Consider the following 16068-nt stretch of genomic DNA (forward strand, 5'->3'; position numbering starts at 1 on the left):
ATGCTCACTTGAAAACAATTTCAGCCATTCTAACAGATGCGTAGTGACATCTCATTGTGGTTTTGATTCGCATTTCCCTAATGAACAATGACCGATGTGATTGAGCATCTGGCCTCTCTGCTCATGAGATCGTTCTATAGTTTTCTTTTCTTGTGATGTCTTTGTCTGGATTTGGCATTAGGGTGAAGCTGGCCTCATAGAATGAGTTAGGAAGTATTCTCTCTGCTTCTATCCTCTAAAAGACATTGTACAGAATTGGTATATTTTTTCCCTTAAATGTCTGGTAGAACTCACCAGTGAACCCATCTGGGCCTGGTGTTTTCTGTTTAGAAAGGTTGTTAATTATTGATTCAAATTCTTGAATAGATATAGGCCCATTCAGATGGTCTATTTCTTCTTGTGTGAGTTTCTGCAAATTGTGTCTTTTAAGGAATTGGTCCATTTCATCTAGGTTATCAAATTTGTGGGCATAGTTGTTCAAGATATTCCTTTAGTATCCTTTCAATGTCCTTAGAATCTGTAGTGAATTCCTCCCTTTCATTTCTGATACTAGTAATTTCCGGCCTCTCTCTTTTTCTTCTTGGTTAGCCTATCTACAGGTGTACCATTCTATTGATTTTTTCAATAAACCAGGTTTTGATTTCATTGATTTTTCTCTATTGATTTTGTTTTTCTTTTAATTGATTTTTTCTCTAATTCTTTTTTTTTAAAGATACTTATTTTTTTTTTAAGATTTTATTTATTTATTCGACAGAGATAGAGACAGCCAGCAAGAGAAGGGAACACAAGCAGGGGGAGTGGGAGAGGAAGAAGCAGGCTCATAGCAGAGGAGCCTGATGTGGGGCTCGATCCCATAACGCCGGGATCACACCCTGAGCCGAAGGCAGACGCTTAACCGCTGTGCCACCCAGGCGCCCCTAAAAGATACTTATTTTTAAGTAATCTCTACACCCAGTGTGGCACTCGGACTCACAAGCCCAAGATCCAGAGTCGCATGCTCTCCTGACTAAACCAGCCACGTGCCCCTTTGCTCCAATTCTTCTAATTTCTTTTCTTCACTTCCTTTGAATTTAATTTGCTCTTCTTTTCCTGGTTTCCTAAACTGAACTTAGAATACAGATTTTAGATCTCACTTCCTTTGTAATACATCAATGCTGTAAGTTTCCCTCTCAGCACGGCTTTCACTGCATCCCACAGATTTCGATAAGTTGTGTTTTCTTTTTTTTTTTTTTTAGTCCAAAATATTTCAAAATTTCTCTTAAGATGTCTTCTTTGATCCATGTGTTATTTGGAAGTGTGTTATTTAATCTCCACATATTTTGGAATCTTCCAATTATTTTTCTGTTTCTCACTTCTAGTTTTCATTACATTGTGGTCTGAGAGCAGACATTCTGTAATTTCCATTCTTCTAAAGTTGTGAAGGTGTGTTTTATGACCCATATGTGGTTGAACATCTTGGTGAATATTCCATGCGAGCTGGAAAAGAATGTGTATTCTGCTGTTGCATAGATGTCGATTACACAGTTGATTGATGGTGTTATTGAGTTCCACAACGTCCTTACTGACTTCCTGGCCGCTGGATCTGTTCATTTCTGACAGTGCTGAAGTCTCCAACTATGAGTGGATTCATCTATTTGTCTCTGTACTACTTCTCTACTAGTTCTTACCTTTTGAGCGTCTGTGTGCTTATATGTCATCCGTACACCTTCCTGGTGAAGTACCTGTTCAAATCTTTTGCACATTTTTTATTAGGTGCCTTATTTTCTTATTATTGAGTTTTGAGAGTGCTTTATATTTTTTATAGGGGTGTGTGTGTGTTTATAGCTGTGCCGGATACAACTCCTTTCTTGGATGTGTCATTTGTACTAGTTGTTAGCCGTCAATGGCTTGTCTTTGCATTTTCTTATCAGTGTCTTTCAAATAGCAGATGTTCCTTATTTTGATGAAGTCCAACCTATCAATATTTTTCATTTCTGAATCATGTTTCTGGTATTGTATCTACGAACTCTGCCTAAATCAAGGTCACAAAGATTTGGCTTTTTTGCTTGGTGTTCTTCCTTCCAAGTTTCGGTTCACGTTGTGTGTATGATTTTACAGTTTGCCTTTTCTTCCTTCAAGTCTTTTCTTAAAAATTTCAAGTCTGTGGAAAAGTTAAAGGAGTAGTACCATATTCTTTGCTGACGGTGCACAATTGTTAACAATTTGCCACATTTGCTTTATTTCCCTGGATACTTTCTTCCCTCCAGAAACATTTGACAATAAGTTGCAGAATTTTGTAACATTGACTTTTCTCAAAGTCTAAGCAAGCTGTCCCGGAAATGTTCTTTAAAAAGTAGCAACAGTAATATGTTTCACTAACTACAATGACAAAGGTAGCGCATACCCAGGGTGGAGGGCTGGGAAGAAATGGAGGAGTAAAAGAAGAAAATAAAACCGCCCTCTGGCTTTATTCCGACTCCATGATCCCAGGGGGCCGCATGCCTGAGAGGTGGGTGGGGAGGATGCACTGAGCTCAGAGGCAAATCCCTGATTCCCACTGCAGCCCCCACTCCTGGGGCCTCTTCCTGCAGAAGAGCTCTCAGCTGGGAGGCCAGGATTGCCCTACGTGACCTTGAGCCAGTTCTCTCCTCTTTGGGCTTAGCTGGTAAAGGTAGACACCATAGCAGCTTGGCCTCCCTCCCAGGAGGTTATTTGTGTCTTTCCTAGGGTAACTCCTCTATTGTGAAAGGGCTTGACGCCCCTCCCTCCAACAGCCCACCCCTAGACTGGCCTCAGGACCCCGGCTGCTTTTGCCTGGAACATCCCTTCCCCCCAACCATTATCATCCTATCCTTAGAATTAACCTTTCCTCTTCCTCTACTTGCAACAAATCATTCACCTGTTGTGGGCCAGGCCTGTGCTGGAGGCTACTCCACTCTCTTATCTCAGTGCTCACCGTAACCCTTAAGGGAGGTTATCATGGCCATTTCAGATTAGGAAACTCATCCTCAGTACACTGGGCAAGTTGGTCACCCCAAATTAGGGCAAAGCCAGGCTTGTGCAGGCACTGTCTCTGCCTATCAAGACATCAGAGCCCTTGTCTGCAACCTCAGGTCCCTATGTGCAGAGAGGTCAGATCTGGCAGACGTATCTGAGATCTGCACCCTTTCCCCCATCTCTGTGAATCTAAATCTGCTTCTTGCTTCAGAGTCCAGCCAGCTTCAGGGTCGTCTCCTCCACGAAGCTCTCCCTGATTCCCCCTGAGAGTGATGTTCCTTTTCTGGACACCCTCACACTCTGGAATCAATGGCCTGATTCTTCTGTCTCTCCCATCCCCGCTCAGACCCTCCCTTCAACTGCCCAAGATCCTATACACCGGGCATGTAATCAGCTTCATTCAGCACATTTTGAATGTTTTATTTTAATTCATTTGCATTATCTCTCTGATATTTATTGATTTTCTTTTCTTTTCAAGATTTTATTTATTTATTTATTTATTTATTTATTTATTTATTTATTTATTTATTTGAGAGAGAGAGATAGAGAGAGCATGAGCTGTGGGGAGAGGAAGAAGCAGACTCCCCGCTGAGCAGGGAGCCTGACATGGGCTCAATCCTAGGACCCTGGGATCATGACCTGAGTCGAAAGCAGACGCTTAACTGACTGAGCCACCCGGGCGCCCCTTACTGATTTTCTTTTACCTTCTTGTATAATATTATATATTTTTTTCTTATCAATACATGTTCACGGGGCACCTTTGGCTCAAGTCATGATCTCAGGGTCCTGGGATCACCTGCATTGGGCTCCCTGCTCAGCGGGGAGTCTTCTTTCTCTCCTTCCCCCCCCCCCCAACTAGTGTGTGTGTGTGTGTGTGCGCGCGCGCGCACGTGCTCTCTCTCTCAAATAAATAAATAAATCTTTAGAAAATACATATTCACATTATCAAAAACCTAAGAAGGAAAAAAACCACCCCAATTGTCCACAGATAACCATATCAGCATTTTCATAGTAATTTTTTGGTCTGATGTCTGTGGACCCATATATTTTAGGAGTTGAGACCACAATGCATAAACAGTTCCAAAAACAAAACAAAACAAAACTAATATTATACCAAGGACCTTTTCCATGTCGTTAAAAATTACATGGGTCATGCCCATTAGAGCGGCTAGAATATAAAAAAGACAGATAATAACAAATGTGGCAAGGACGTGGAGCAATTCGAGCCCTCATACACTGCCAGCGGGAATGTGAAATGGTGCAGTCCCTTTGGACAATAGCCTGACAGTTCCTCAGATGGGTAAGCATAGAGTTACCAGATGATCCAACAACTTCACTCATAGGTATATATTCAAGAGAAATGAAAACATATATCCATACAAAAATGTGTACATGAGGGGACCTGGCTGGCATAGTCGATTGAACGTCTGACTCTTGGCTTTGGCTCAGGTCACGATCTCAGGGTGGTGAGATTGAGTCCTGCATGGGGCTCCACACTTAGTGAGAAGTCTGCTTAAGACTCTCTCTCTCCCTCTCCCTCTGCCCCCCCAAATAAAAAATACATAAATACATAAATAAATCAATCTTTTAAAAACAAAAACTTGCCCATGAAGTTAAGAACATTGTTCATACTAGCTGAAAAATGGAAACAACCCAAATGTCCACCAATGAATGAGCAGATAAATATAATGGCTTATATCCATACAATGGAATGTTATTCGGCCATAAAAGAGAATGAAATAGGGGCGCCTGGGTGGCTCAGGTGGTTAAGCATCTGCCTTCGGCTCTGGTCATGTTCTCCAGGTCCTGGGATCAATCCCCAAATTGGGCTCCCAGCTCAACGAGGAGTCTGCTTCTCCCTCTCCCTCTGCCTCTCTCCCTGCTCATGCTCTCTCTCTGTGTCTCTCTGTCTCAAATGAATAAATAAAATCTTTAAAAAAAGAAAAGAATAAAGTAATGGGGCACCTGGCTGGCTCAATTGGAGGAGCTTGCAACTCTTGATCTCGGGGTCATGAGTTCGAGCCCCAGGCTGGGTATAGAGATTGCTTAAATTAATAAAACTTTAAAAAAAAGTTTTAAAAGGAATGAAGTACTGATACATGCTGAAACATGGATACACCTTGAAAACATTCTGCGATGTGTGAAAAGTCAGACACAGAAGACCACATATTATATGATTCCATTTTCATTAAATGTCCAGAAAGGCAAATCTATAGAGAGAGAAAGTGTATCTATGGGCTGGGTTGGGGGAGGGGAGGTTTGCGAGCAAATGAGCAGTGACTGCTAATGGGTATGGGGATTTGCTGTGTAGTGATGAAAATATTCTGAAATTGATTATGGTGATGGTTGCAAAACTTTGTGACTATACTAAAAGCCTTTGAATTGTACACTTTAAGTGGGTAAATTATATGTTATGTGGCATATATCAATAAATCCATTATTTTTTATTTTATTTTTAAATTTATTTTAAAGTAATCTCTGCACCCAATGTGGGGCTCAAACTCATGACCCTGAGATCAAGAGTCGCAAGCTCTTCCGACTGAGCCAGCCAGGCGCCCCTCAATAAATCTGTTATAATTAAAAACAAAAGAACTCCATGGCAGCATTTTAATGTCTTTAGACGTTATTCCTTTGTACAGCTGCTTCATAATTTATTTAGATTCCTATTGTTGGACCTTTATGTTTTCTATTAATTCCTTTGTTTCACAACATTTCAAACACACACAAAAATGAATAGTATAATACACCCCTGTACCCTCACCCACTTCGATTGTCAACACAAGTGTTGCTTTTACGGACATAGATTTATGAACATTCCTGTGCATAAATCTTTGCTTACTGTCCACGCTGTTTCCTTCCATTTATACCGATTTCAATTCAGCCCAAACCACTCCCTCACAATGCCCACCCAGCATACCCACGGGATCGGATCAATCAGACACCGCTCCACTCTTGGGGGGCTCCCAGTCTGGTGGAGGAGGTAGATATTGGATTGGAGTGACCGGTAGGGGCAGGGGCTGTGTAAGTGAAGAGAGCCCCCAGCCTATTACCAGGAGGGGCTCCTGCACACACTGCAGGCACTGCACCCAAGGAGCCGATTTCCCACACCTCCGCGCAGCCCTGTCTTTCTTGCCTTATGCCACATGGGGGCGCAAGAGTCTTTCACAGCCTCTCCGGACTCTCCCATCAGCGTAGTGGATGGGTGGCTGGGGTGAGCTCTGTGCCCCTTCTCCTGGCGACCCTGGCCTGGTGATGGCCATCTCTTGGCCTTAGGATCCTCACATGGGAAACGAAGGAGGTGCATGCAATGAGCCATCTGGACCCACCTTTAGCCAGCTCTCATAAGCGATGTGGCCTCGGGATCCATTCCCCAGGACCTGCTTCGGGGTGGCCCAGGGGATCCAGGTGCGTGCCCCTCCACTCTGGGTCCCAGGAGAGACTAATGCCTACCAATGCAACTTCCCACTTTTTAGAGGCCTCCAGGAGGCCGCAAACTTGTGGAGACAGCGCAGATCCTGGAGCTACAGTAGGGTCGTGGGTGGCGGAAGAAAATGAGTCACCAGGGACTTCCGAAATCCCTCCGGCCCAGCCCAGAGGATATGAGGCCCTCAGAGGGAGGGCTTGGTCTGCGGAGCACCGCGATGGCTGATGTGCCTGGCATAGCTGAGGGCTGAGTCAAGGGACAAGGTGTTTGTTTCCCTGAGAGGGCTTCTCCAAAGTTGGAGTGTCTCCAGCCTTGTCGCCCCTCCTGTCTCCGCCAACAAAGGGGACCGTGCGCCAGGCTCTGAACTCTGGACGTCTGTATCTCCCTGAGGTGCTCTCTCAGCTGTGACCCCAACACACCCCTACTGGCCTTGCTTCTCCTTGTCCTTGTCCTTCCCCCAAATGCCTCCTCTTGATTCAGGGAGCTGGCTGCAACTAGCCAGGTCAGAAGCCACTCCCCAGATGGCCGAGCACCCCAGTCACCAGGGGGAGGAAGGGCCAGCTCATGTACCCCGAGCACCTACTGTGTGTGTGAGGGTCTCCCTGGGCCTGTCACTTTGTATTTGTTACCACGTGTCTTCTGGCAGCAGCCTCCGAAGGCCACCATTCTACACTCATTTCACAGAGCAGGAAGTCAAAGCTTAGCCCGGCAGCGAGAGAACTCATGCCCAGGCTCGTCTGACTCACACCTGTGTCTCCCTCCTCCTCCCCACCTGCTTTCTGCACAAGCTCTGAATCGTTGTGCACCAACCTACCCATCCTTGCCGCCGTTTACTTCTGCACACGCCCCTGCCCGCCAAGCACACACATGCGCCCAAACTCACATACGCCAAGGTGGGTGCGCTGATAGACGCGTGTGCCCGTGTGGAGCCAGGCCTGACGGGCGGCCCCGACTGCGGCTTATCAGCCAAGTGGTCTCGAGCAAGTCACTTGACCTCTGTGAGCCTCCGTTTTCTCATCCCACCAGAATTGTTATGAGAATTAAATAAGATAGGGTACGTGACATTGTTAGAGCCTTACCTGGGTGCATTGCTCAATAAAGGTCAGCTAGTTCTAGAATTCTAGCTACTTTCCATTATTATTAGACACATGCATCTTTGTACCCTCTCGACACGTGTAACCAGCCGTGCGCGGCTCACACCGAGGCACAGGGATGGTCACGCACACCCGCACAGCCAGGCAGGAACCCACGATGGGAAACTCAGCCACCTGCTCTACGTACCGTGTGCCTACGTGCCTGGGCCAGGCTACTGGGGTGGGCAGGGACCGCCTGTATGACAGAAGGCGGGGAGCCTGGCTTTGGGGTCTAACCTGTCTGGCTGGGAAGTAAAATTCGTGATCAAGTGTGATCTGCAGACCAAGCTGGGACCTTGTTAGAGTCTTGAAGCATCTCACTCTGAATGAGATTCCAGAGCTTCTGAATCAGAATCTGCAACTTCATAAGATCCTCGGAACACCAGGGTAGAAGGGAGGGATGTGGGCAATTATCCCCGAGCGAGAGGGGGCTGGCTTGGGGACTGTCCCTGGTCTCCTACCTGTGTCCTATCAGCAGGCTGATAGGCTCCCGCTCCTCCCCTGTCGTTGGGAGTTGGCGCTCATGTGTGAGGTTATCCAGCTCAGCCTTGGGAGGAGAGGATCCCTCAACCCTATTCTAAAAGAGTATAAATAGCAAGGTCACTCTGTGGTCCTTCCCAGGGCTCTGACAGGCTGGGGCTCGGAACCACAGCAGGGCCCAAGCAACTGGCAGAGGGTGCCTGCCTGTTCAATCCCTCTCCTGAAATGTGTCCACACTTGTTTGCGACTCTCCCCACCCTGCATCATGGTAGGGTCACTGCCAGAACTCTGGCCGACCTCTCCCTCCTTGAGTAAGGTGAGGGCTGGGTCCCCTGGGGAGGCTACAGCCTGCGGCCCTGGCCCAGTGCCCCTCCCTATCCCTGTTGGGGCTAATTTTAGGGCTGTCTTGACAGCTGCCTCAGCTTAACCTGAGTCAGTTCCCTGCTCAGCATTGGGGTCAGTTGGGGTCAGTTGGGGAGTGGGCCAGGCCAGCCCCAGCTTTGACTACAACAGTTAAAATTAGACTCCTGACCCCCTGGCCACTATCCCCACGGCTTGGAGAGCCCCCCCTCCGTACTGACCAGCAGGATGGGACAGGAACTGGTCCTATTCTCAGTCTGACTGCCCTGTCCAGGAGGACGAACCAAACCCTGTGGAAACCAGAGGCCACAGAGATCAGAGAATTCAGGGCTTGAAGACCCTCCAGCTCAGCCCCTTGTCTGCAGAAGGGAAAGGGCAAGGGGCTGAGGCCTGGACCTGAGTCACACAGCAAGTGAGGGCAAAGCCCAGGCCTCCTGGTGCCCCGCTGGGTTCTATGCGCCGCACCCCAGAGCTGGGTGGAGAGGTAGGTGGGTCCAACATCTGCAGTAGCCCGTGAAGGTCAATCCTGGGCCTGGGCAACTCCCTTCCTGCAAAGTGCAGAGAGGGGACCCCTCGGATGCCAACGCAACACAAACTTCTTAAGCCCCCTTGCCATGCCCAGCTGTGTAGGATTCAAGAGCAGATGGTACCTGGAATAGTTAGTAGAGGAAGGATTTTAGCCTCTGATAACACAGGGTTGGAGTCCTTGATCTGTCACCAACATTCTGGTCCTTCGTTTCCTCCTCGATGACATGGATGTGGTTATATATATTCACAGACTGGTTGGGACAGAGGAGATGAATGGAGGATGGGAAGAGCACTGAGAACTCAGGAGTGTGAGGTGCCCACAGGGCTGCCAGCTGGTTGGGGATGCAGGCTTCTTCCCATGGGCAACTGGAACCCGAGTGGCTCCCACAGTCTTCACCCCCCATTGCCTCCATCCCCACTCTCTCTCACCCAGCGATGTTGCAAGAGGAAAGGGAAACAAGTCTTGAAGCTGACCTGGGCAAGAGGGAAAGGAAATGCAAGCCGAGGTCACAGAGGGAAGCTGTGGTTCTCCTCTCTTCCCCTATCCGCAGCCTTTGCTCCTTCTGTTCCCTTGTTCCTGCCTCCTCTCATGTCCTTCTTCTGTTCATTCATTCCAGCCACCCTCCCATGTCCCTAAATTCCCATTTCTTCCTGCGATCTCCCTCTGGAGCCCTCTGCCCTGGCCCTCGTGGTTCCCTGGTCGGGTCTGCGAGTGCGAGTGTGGACGATTGCATGTGTATGGGACTCCGCTGCGCAGGGCTGGCACTCAATAAATATTTAATGGCCCACCTCCAATCCTCTCTGAAACAAGGCTGTGTGTACCTGAAGAAATAGATAAACGTTGACTGACTCTAAAAACACACACATGCACCCTGAGAAAAGTTTGTTTATCCATCCTCCCTGGATAACAAGTTGGCTCCCACTATGGACTTTCCAGATGATTGAAGGTGGAGGAATCTTAAGATTAGGAAGGAGGGAGTCCTCCCAGGTGGAAGGAATGTCTTGAGCCAAAGCTGGGAGCTGAATGCTCAGTAGTCGGTGGAACAGCAGTGTGAGATGAGCTGGTGAGACTGGCAGATCATGAAGAGCCTTGAATGCCAGGCCAGGGAGCAGACTTTATCCTGAGGGCAGTGGGGAGCCATGGGAGGGTTTTGAGCTGGAGCGTGACAAGGTTGGCTATGCTGCCACCGGTATTTCCTCTCTGGCTGCTGCATGGAGTGTGGATTGAAGACAGAGAGAGTGGCGTCGAGGAGCCCTCTGCTGTCAAGGTCAAGCGAGAGAAGATGAAGATGAACATAGGAGAGGCTGAAGAAGTTGAGAAGTAGACGACCCCCAGGATATCACAGGGGGATGGCCAGGACTGAGTGATGGATTGGATGAGGGCAAGGAAGGAGGGACAGCAGGCTCCGTGGTTCTCGGAGTTCCAGGCCCAGGTGACCAGCTGGCTGAAGGTGCCTTGCTGAGGCGGAGAGAGGAGCGGGTCTGGGGAAAGATGTAGAGATCGGCTTTAGACATACCAGAGAGATGGTCTGACTAGAAATGGGAGTATCTAGACTGGTCGGAGGGTTTGGGCCAGGCAATCTGAGTAACAGCCTCTGAGTGACACTGAATGAAGTGTCCCCAGTGGCCACAGGATAGTCCCAGGAGCCCCAGCCACCTACAGTCTCTATGACGGACAAGACTTGGACTTGGGCCGCCGGAAGAACAGGACAGGGTCACCAAAGGGTCTGACAGGATGAGGGGAGGGTCTGGGACATGCCAGAAGGTAGGGTAGGAGTGACTGACGCAGAGGCCTGGGATGGAGAGGAAGTAGGAAGAGGACAAAGGCGGGCTGGACTGGCGGGCCTTACAGATCAGCCAGCCTGAAACCATCATTGTCGAGACAGGCAGAATGAGGCCTGGTGAGGGGTGGGGATGGGACAGTGAGGCAGACAGGCCAGCAGCTGCTGGCTCAGTGCTGTCCTCTGGGCCACACTGTCGGGGAGTGGTCAGCTGGGTGGGACCCCGGGATGGAGCTTCCTGGCCATGCCCCAGTGTTGTGGGCTTGTCTGGTCTCGCAGGGAGCACTGGAGCAGACAGGTGACAGCCCAAGTCTGTACCAAGCAGCACCCCGAAACCCACTGTCAGTCCATCTCAGCTCTGTGCTATTACCGTCTCGTTCCCGGACCGAGGCTGGGCTGCAATGGGAGGAGGAAGCCACACACCGAGACCTGGAGACTCACAGCCCCGCACAGAGCCGTGTTCCTGGCAGAACCTGCGTGTTTGGGAATGGGGAGTTGTGGCACCACGTAGCGTGTCCCACACAAGGCGACATGTAATGGGGGCAACGAATGCTTATTCGGCCCCTACTTAGCGCCAGGCCCCGTTCTAGGATCTCGAGACATTGAGCAGGATTTATGTTTTAACTGGAGACTGACAAAAAGCAAACTAACCCATAATATAATGTCAAGGGCAAAAGGAGATGAAGAAACACAGGATGGGGGGGGGCAGTTTCAGCAGGGAGCATGGAGTACTCATTTGAGAGAAAGAACCGGATTGTGGACCCGACTGGCTGGGTGACTTTGGTCAAGACCCTGCCCCCACTCCCCACCTCACTGAAAATTGAGCTGAGTCATCTCTGAGGGCCCTGTTGGCCAGGCTATTAGAAGGGCCTGAGGCGGATGGCTAGGCAATAAGCTTTCTGGAAGACCGGCCTCTCCCACAAAGTCCAGCCCCGCCCACCCACTCCTGCACCAGCTGCACATGAGACCCCCTCTCCCCGCCAATTTCACTCCTCTGGGCAGGGAGCCCAGCAGAAGCTGAGGAGCCCAGGGCCTTGGCACTGCTCCAGATCTGTCCTGACAGGTGGAGGTGACTCACCTGGGGGTGTCAGGATCCGGGAAACTGTCTGGGGGGTAGGAGTCGGGGCGGGGTGCAGAGCGGGAACCTGGAGAGTCCGGCCTTGCCTTACCTGGAAAGGGCCTGGCCTCTGGGGTCCTTCTGCTCTGCATGAGGCCCAACTTGCAGCCAAGGGCGTGTGAGGGCCCCAAGGGCTTGCCAGGGCCTGTCCCCTCCGGGCTTCAGTCTCCCAGGCCACAGATAGGGAGAGGGATGGAGCTAAATAATTTTCTATGTTCCTTCCAGCCCTAAATTCCTTTTGTGTTGAATGTGTTACAAGAGGCCCAAGACCTTTTTGATGGTTTCCCAGAGCATCATTGTAGGGCAGAGTGGCAGATTCTGAAATAGGGAGTGGGCAAAGCTTTGCCAGGTTTAGCAATTAAAAATGTGAATTTCAGAAGAGCAATGAATAATTTTTTTAATATAAGCGTGTCTCAAATATTATTTGTGCTGAAGAATTATTTGTTGTGTTTCTGACATTCAAATTTCAGTGGGTGTCCTGTCTTTTATCTGGCAACTCCAGGTAGAAAAGGTGATTGGAGCCCGGACTTTACCACAGGAAGGTTCTAGACTCTCAGATGACCAGAGTTCCGGCCACCTACCTCGTTGCTCCCCGAATCCCTTATCCCTGGACTTCTAGATACCTTGCTGGAAAGTATGGGGTGAGGGAGGGAGAACCAGTTGTTGGGGAAACCGAGAGCTGTGGAGAGAGGCCCAAGGCCCCAGGAGGCGGCACCCGAACTCCTGCCCTGTGCACCAGCTCGCCTCACTGCCCCTCCCTCCAGCAAGGCAGGCGGTCTCCCCACGGTCCCCTGAACCGCCAGACTCCTGCCTATGTCCACACCCTTGCTCTATTCCTGCCCCCTTCCCTCCTCCACTGCAAGCTCTACCCACCGCAGGGACCCTCCCTTGGCCGTTCTTTAGCCTCAGAACTGACTCGTCTGAGTTCTGCGGGACAGACACAGCCCCTGCCTCCACGCAGCTCACAGTCCAAACGTGGAGACCGACGCACCAACCACCACAGAAAGGGGAGATGGTTGCGCTTTCACGGGAACCACCCAGGCTTTGTGCAGGCGGGACCCGCGTTCTGCTTCGCTGAGGCCCTACCCCGGAGCAGGCTACCATCGGCGTTAGTGGGAGAAATCGAAGTTCTCAGAAAGGAAGGCCTCCCGGAACCTTCCCCGATGCAGCTGGAAAAGGGCCTTCCAGATGGAGGGAAGAGCGCAGGAAGGCCAGGCGTGAGCAGCGAAGGCACAGCGAGCGGGGGCGCGGCTGGCAGAGGGCAGGAGGAGTGCTAGCGGGACGGAGAGGTCGCCCTGCCAATAGGCTGAACCCGTGCTGTGGACCTGTGACCTGGGGAGGCCTGGCACCCTGTGCCCTTGCTGCTAGCCCTCCCACGTTCTGCATTTCCAAAGGACAGGGGCGGGGCCTTCCTCTTCTCCCCTGCCCTCCAGGACTGGGTAGGCAGGAGACAGATTGCTAGAAAGCGGAGGGCTGGCCGAGGGGACCAGTCACCCCGCCCTGTTCTCTCCCCTTGGGCAATGGATGGTGCTGGGACAATTCTAGTAGGGGGTCACAGTCACTCGGCAGAATCAGGGAAGGTGGCTGGCTTTCTGGCCCTACACGGAGGCCCCTGTGGCTTTTAGCGTCGCGTCTGTTTGCCACGGGGCTGCTTCACCGCTAGAGTCCAGGGCGCGACAGGTGATGTCTCCCTGTGCGTCCCCAAGCCCACGACTGGGTGAATGAGCCAGGCCCACTACGGACACCATCCCCCGCACCCACCCTGAAGCAGACCCTGAGGCCCAGGGAGTTGAGGTGCTAGGAGTTTAGGAGTTTAGGCTAGACTGGGATTTTAACCCGGCTTGTCCAACACTGAGGCTCAGACTCCTGTGACACGGAGCTGCCCTTATTTTCTAAGTAATCTCGGAGGTGGTACTTTATTTCGGCTCTTTATCCCATTTGGATCTTTGCTACTTCTGTCCGCAGATGAGGACAAAGCCGTTGCTTGTCTGTGAACTTCTGCAGTGGCCTTTGCCCAGAAGCAGTAAACTGTGGAAGGAGGGAAGAAAGCAGGAAGGAAGGGATGAGCTCCTCCTGGGGTTCATGTGCCCTTTCCCCGGGGTACCGCACCCTTCCTCCAGCCTGCAGCCCTGCCCTACCCTGAGTCATGTGGCTCCCCGGCACTCTGGGCGCAGCTGGGCCCTGTGCACACACACACAGCATTCCTCCTCAGCCACCCGGGCTCCCCTGTCCCCCCGCCCATCACCCTGGAAGTGCTTCACTCACCCCAGGTGTTCAGTGGCCGCAATCCAGGCTTACTGCTGGGCAAGACTCTTTGTGGGTTTGTAGTGTGCCGAGTCCCCCGTGCTAGCCCATGGAGGCCTTGAGGACAGACGCCTTTCATTCTCCCACTTGGGTGCTCAATAAGCAGCCACTATGCACCAGGCACGGTGCTGGGCGCCAGGGCCAAACAGGAGCTGATATGCCCTGAGACTCCGTGGCTGCCCCTGGGGGAACCGCCTGGTCTCCTCACAGTCCTTCAACTAAAGGGCTAGTGTCCAGCATGCCAGGGGGGCTCCAGGAGCTCAGGCCACATCAGCCTTCGTCTTGGATCTCCTAGACTTCCCCAGCCTCTCCTGTGTGCCTGATTCAGGACAAGTCCTCACTGGGGTGGAGAGGCGGCAGTTTTAATGATGAGTCATCTGATAATGACCCTGGAGAATATAAAGTGTTATTGGGTACAGACACGCACGAGACCTCGAGAGCCATTCTGCAATGGTCCCCTCCCCAGCGGCCCTCCCCAATGACCCATAGTCAATACTATTCCTTCCTTTTTATCCACTGGCTCCAGGATCCAGCCAGCCCTCTTTCTCTATCCTGGCTTTTGTATCACTCATGGACTTGTGGCCTTGGTGGCCGGTGAGGATTCCCTGGAACCTGTGTACTTCTCATCCGCTTTACCCAAGAAACTTGACAGGAGTCTGAGACCTTATATACCAGGTACTGCATTAAGCACATTACATGAATTATCTCATCTCATTCTCCAACAGTCCTATGAAACGGACATTATTATTATCCTCACTTTACAGTTGTGGAAACCGGGGTTATAGGGTTTAAGTAAATTAATAAGTGATGGTATCAGGGTTTGAATCTAGGGTTATGTATTCCAGACCATTCCTCTTAAACTCTCTACTTCCCTACCTTGCACTTGTAGTTAAGAAAGGCCTTGGTCTTGGGGCGCCTGGGTGGCACAGTCGTTGAACGTCTGCCTTCGGCTCAGGGCATGATCCCAATGTTCTGGGATCAAGCCCCACATCAGGCTCCTCTGCTGGGAGCCTGCTTCTTCCTCTCCCACTCCCCCTGCTCTGTTCCCTCTCTCACTGGCTGTCTCTCTGTCAAATAAATAAATAAAATCTTTAAAAAAAAAAAAAGAAAGAAAGGCCTTGGTCTAAGGCCTCCATGATATCTTCACATACCAAATGGAGGAATGTTTGCTCAGTAGAGAAGAAAACGACGCCTGGTTAATGGGCAGGAGTGTCTGTGAATATTATGTTGGATTAAGATATTGGCCTATTGTTGACTGAGAACATTACCATCAGCCCCAAGACCACACCCATGGGAAGACAGGGAGATGTCTCATCTGAGGTTCTTCCTGGTGTAAGTCCCCGGAGAGGGTGTCCAGGCCTGGAAAGAAGGACTTCGGTAGGGTCCTAGGCTATTGAAGAGAGACCATGGCTCTCTTAGCCTGGATTTTTAAAGGTACGGTGTCTACAAGTGGGCTCCCAAGTCAGGAAGAGACAGTCAGGGACTTGGAAAGCAGGGTCACCATCAGGCAAGACCTTATCTTTCTCTCTGGGGTCAGTTAGCACCTGGAGAGCAAGAGACGCCCGCTCCAACTGTCCAGCAGTGACACCTACAGACTGTGGGGCAGGTCACGCTCCACTCCGTTCCTCTCCCATTGTCATCTGTTCCAGTCCTTATAAGGATTTTAACCCCCACCCCGTTTCCTCTATTGTAACATACAGATCTTCCTCGGCTTACAATGGGGTTACGTCCCAAGGAATCCATCATAAATTGAAAATAGCATTAAGTCAAAAATGCATTTACTATACCTAACCTCTGAACATCATAGCTTACCCTGGTCTACCTTAAATATGCTCGGAACACTTACGCTAGCCTACAGTCGGACACATCACCTAACCAAAGCCTATTCTATTTTATAATAAGTTGTTGACTATCTCATGGGCTTCGTTGAATACTGTACTGAACGTGACAAACAGAATGCTTGTG

The 16068-nt window shown here is 50.3% G+C and overlaps 1 long non-coding RNA gene across 2 annotated transcripts in view; it reads left to right on the forward strand.

Moving 5' to 3' along the window:
* LOC148108751 (uncharacterized) overlaps nt 1-16068 on the forward strand; it is a 43451-nt gene that overhangs the window by 17438 nt on the left and 9945 nt on the right. The window lies entirely within an intron of this gene.

Source organism: Ursus americanus, chromosome 16 (assembly GCF_024610735.1).
Source record: "Ursus americanus isolate L20-20 chromosome 16, mUrsAme1.1.p, whole genome shotgun sequence".
Lineage (NCBI taxonomy): Eukaryota > Metazoa > Chordata > Mammalia > Carnivora > Ursidae > Ursus > Ursus americanus.